A 4909-nucleotide genomic window follows, 5' to 3' on the forward strand; every position below is an offset into this window, starting at 1 on the left:
AAACTCAGTGCAGATTCAGAGTGAGACATCAAGAATAACCCAAAGTTTTGCTTAACCAGTCTATATTTTTTCTGGTCTCTCCTTCAGACCAGTCACACTTGCAGTCTCATGACAACAAACACCCCAGTTCCACTGTGTGGTAGATTGGATCCTGGTAAAGTTTCCCACAACACCTTCAAGATCTCAGATAGGGGAAGCACCAAATACTCACCCTGTTTTCATGGATATGACAGAAAGCTGCTGCTTTCTGTGCTAGTAATGCCCAGCTCTGGGTGGGCTGGCTTGGATTCTCTCTCTCCTCCTAAGGCCTGAAAAACTGGCTGCAAATCTCTGTGGCAACTTGTTATCTCACAAGATTTATGGTTCATCCTGCTCCAGGCAAAGTCAGAAATACCACCACAGTGATTGCTCCAGATATTACTGCATTTTTAGGTTACTGCTCTGACATTCACAGCAGGGAAGAAATGAGGATGGGAACATTTACACTTTCACCCCCAGCTCCAGCAAGGAGCTTTCTGGGGGTTTTGCTGTGTGGGTATTCAGACAGGAGGCGAGCAGGCTCCGGTTGCTTCCCAACTTGCTACTCTGGCTGGAAGATAAAGCTCAAGGATGAATGCCTGCATAAGATCAGAGGGGGGTTTTAGTTTTCTATGTCCTTCTTGGACATAAAAGACCAAAGTCATGGGACTAGATTGTTGGGAAAGACAAGCCCTCTCTTTGTGCCCCATTTGCTGAAGGAGAGGTAAGCAGTGAGGGGAGCACACACCCCAGGGATCAGCACACTGAGGCCTGTCAGACAAGCAAAGGGAGGATGGCCAAAGTCCCTGGCAAGGCCTGCACCTCTCTGGGGTGGCTGCAGGAGGCTGCAATTGCCAGGGCGCAGCTCCCTAGCACCACAGAATGGTCTGTGGGTGGGCTGACCCACTTGCTGCATGGCTGAGAAACCAGAGAACCCCCAAATTCGAGAGCTCTGTTTGTTCCCCCAGGACTCGTGTGGGTGGTGACACAGGTCTCCCAAGCTTTTCTGCTGAAGGTGTCCCACATCACACAAATAATTGCACAACCTTGTGCTAGGGAAGGGAGGGAGAGAATGACTGGAGGAGGCTGTAGCCAGGTCCACTCCCTCTTCCAGTTCATTATGGTGGCAGAGCTCCAGAAAGTCAGAAACACTCATACATGATCAGGGACAGATGCTGACAAAAAGGCATTTTCAAATAACCATAAACAAAACACTATGTTAGCAAAAATTATTTAAAGATAACAACCTACACCTTATCCAGACTCCTCACCCCTGTGCTCCCCACAGCCCACAGGGAGCTGCCTGTTGGCTATGGAAGCAGAGCAGCCTGATTTGTGGTTTTCAGACAGCCCTGAAGTCCTAAGACCCTTTGGAAGGTAGAAAATGATAGGCAACCCCCTCCACTGTCCCTCACTGGTTGCAGGAGAGCTGCAGGATGGCATCTGTGCCACTGCATGTCCCTCTCTGCATGGTGGGGGTGGAGGTCCTCAGACACATAGGCCAAGCTGGCATCCCATGTTTGCCATCACCATCCTCCCTGCTGGAGGGGCAGTGCTGAGCCTGCTCTGGGCAGTCTGTCCCTGCAGCTGACAGAGAGGAGCTGTGCTGCCCCCTCTGACTGCCAGCATTGGGCCATACTCACAGCACCCCTTCCACCCACTCCCAGAGAGGGTTGTGATGCTCAGGTGATGGCTGGTGATAAGCAAAGGGTGGCCATCCATGTGACAAGTGCACAGGCTGCTCCTGGCCTTGGCATCCCCTGTTTCTTGCACTCCTGCTCAGTGAGGAAGAACTCCTTGCTGACTGCTTTGGTGGTACCAGGCCAGCAATTCCTCTCATACAGGGAAGTGCCAGTTTAATTCCACAGCACTCCCAGGCTGCACAGCAAGCCCTACATCACTGCTGGGAAAGAGGGGAGAGAAACCAGTGCAGTGATCTTGAGTGGTACCTTCCCAGGGAAGGGACATCAGATGTGTGAGCTATGCTTATGATTCCCTTCTTGTTTTCTGGAGAGATACTTTCTTTTCAGAGCCACAGTCCTTGAAGTCCCAGCAGCTGCACATAAACCTTGAAGCAAGACCCCCTTGGCTTCAGTCCAACCTCAGGACAGGGATTTCACTTTGTAGCTCAGCAACTAAGCCACTTTTATGTTTAGTTGAAGACCTATATAATTGTTATATTTAATTCACTTGGGGAAGACATCCTGTGCTCTGCTGTTTAGCAATGCCTGAACATGAGTGATCCTTTCCTCTTTTCTGTTTCCAGATCTGTCCTGTTTCCAAACTGCCACTCCAGGGTAAGTCTGAGCCACCTCCCCAGGAGGGAGCCTGGGTCAGACCTCTGTCAGGATGTGGGAGCTGAGGCATGGGCCTGGGAGCAGGTCTCCTGAAGGTGTGTGAATTTCTGTCTGTGAAATGATCTCCTGTTTAACTGGGACTTTGTCCTGATAAGGTGGCAGTAAGGAGTCAGAGTCACTAAATGCTGGTACTCACTACCTTCATCAACAGGAGCAAAAAGTACGTAGGATTTCATGATTTCCACATTAAGGCTCAGAACAAGATGTAACAGCTGTAGTTGAAATTACTCCATCCCTGCTACTTCCCACCACCCAAGGCAAAGTTATTTTTAACTCCAGGTTGCCTAAGGGATACTGCACAGTGAGATCTGTTGCATCATCACCAAGGGTCTTTGCTTTGCAGGAAATCTGGGAAGAGAGAGCCCTTCCTCCAGCCAGCTGGGACCAGACTGGAGCTCAGGTGTGTGCACCCCTACAGACTGACCCCTCCAGGCTCCCCAGCTCCTCCTGAGGGAACAGAAGCTCTCACTGAGGCAGCCTTGACAGTACAGAGCACCAAGTGCCTGACCAAGTCCTCTTTTGTTCTTTTCAGTTTTCAAATAAACCTGGGCTGAAGCCATTCCAGGAGCTGCAGTGGCACGGTGCAGGCAGACCTCGAGGGCTCTGAGTCAAAAGGACAGTCATGCAAACCCAGAGGGGATTAGCTCTTAATGAGCTTCTCAGGGCAAACCCTGAAATCAGGGGATTGCCAAGATCCCAGCAGGAAACCTTGCCAGCTTGCTGCCCTCCTGACCACAAATCCACTGCCAACCTCTCCCAAAGTCAGGAAAACTCACACAGAAATGCTGGAACAGCTGTGGATGCACAGGAGCACCCCAGCCACTGCCTCCCCATCACACAAAACCACACAGCTCCCTGTGACTTGCACTGCAGGGCAGTGGGACTGTCACACCCCCTCCAGCCCTGGTGCATGGCACAGCTCCAGAGCTCCCTGAGGCCACCTCATGGGAGAGTTCAGGAGCCTCCAGGAGAAATGCCATGTACATGTGAGTGCAGTTATCCCTGCTCAGCTTTATCCTTCTGGCTGGGAATGAACACGGTGCTGTTGAACACCTGCTGCGTTTGCTCCCGGGGTCTCAGAGCTAAACTGAGATAACCTGGCTGTGCACTCAGTTTCCTCCTGTCCTGAGGTGACTTTAGATGCTGAATTGTATCCCCGTTGGTCTGTTTAGCCCAGAAATAAGTTTTGTACCTTTAAAGTAGATCTGAGAGTGAAAAGGGGGAGAAGGAGAAGCGGTGCAATGTCTGAGGTGGTTGTATTCAAAAACATAAAGATAAGTGTTCAGCATTCCTTTTCACTGACTGTTGTCTGCAGCACAGACAGTGGGAGAGAGCTCTCCTTTGCTTTTAGTTAGTTTTTTTTCTATCTAGCTGAGGCAGAGAAGTTCCCTGGACTGTGGCTTTTCTTTTTCTTGGAAGTGATTGGACTGCTCTGGACTGAAATCCCACAAAAACACTGGGAGCTCACGCCTGTGACCCATCAGGGCTGGGACGCTGCATTCCAGCACTGGAGGGTTGATAAGAGACTGAGAGAGCCAAGCTACACACCATGAGAAGGACTTTGTGAATCTGCCATCTCTCCAGAACAGTGAGAGGTTTTATTGTTTAATATTATTCATTTTTAATGTTTGTGAATACTTTCCTTGTTAAATAAACAGGTTTTTTTCCATTCTTCTCCAAGGAAATCTTTCCCCAAACCAGCTGGGGGAGAGGCTGCTTGAATCTGCTTTCTAAAGGGACCCCTTTGGAAGTTTCCTCCCAAACTGGCCCTAAACCAGGACACCTCCATATCTAACTCCACTGATTTGTATTAAAATCCAGCAGTAAAACTGGGAGCTAGCATCCCAGGTGGAATTACATGATTTTTTATGCTACTTAGCATTTTAAAAGCTAAATTTTAGACTACAAGAACTTCTCTTGTAAAGGCTTTTTTCTGTCTGCTGTGTCATCTGCAACAGACAGTGTTATCCAGGTGTTTTGCTCTGCTTTGCAATTCAGCCCTTGTGCCTGCTGGGTAGTTCATACTCATGTTTTGTCCTAGAGAAGTCCTTGTATTGGAAAACAAGGCAATATGCCCTGCACTCAAGATGTAGCTACCACTGCTGGGATTCTGGAGAAAATCAGGAAGGTCTGGAAACCAGCCAGTCTCTCTCTGGAATTTACTTGGGATCTGTCAGTGACCTGTTGTGTGCTACCCTGCTGAATCACTGCTACTACCCTCCCTCTTCAGAGCTCAGTTTCCTTTCCTGATCCCTTAGGAATAATCCATAATAATCCTTTGTAATCTGCAAGAGTCCACTCCAAATGCAGGTTTAAGAGCTGTGAATACACAGAGTCCAGGCATCACTGTCACGAGATGCAGGACACAGCTGGTACTCCTACATAAGTCTTGCAATCCCCAGTACAGACATGCAGGGCTCAAGACTGCAAATGAGCCTCTGAACAATGTATGTGTAACAGGCATGAGCCTCACCACTGCAGAATATGAGCCTTCACCTTATATATTTCAAAAATAAAGAGAGGGAGCCTCTGAA

This window comes from Agelaius phoeniceus, chromosome 10 (assembly GCF_051311805.1).
Source record: "Agelaius phoeniceus isolate bAgePho1 chromosome 10, bAgePho1.hap1, whole genome shotgun sequence".
Taxonomy (NCBI): domain Eukaryota; kingdom Metazoa; phylum Chordata; class Aves; order Passeriformes; family Icteridae; genus Agelaius; species Agelaius phoeniceus.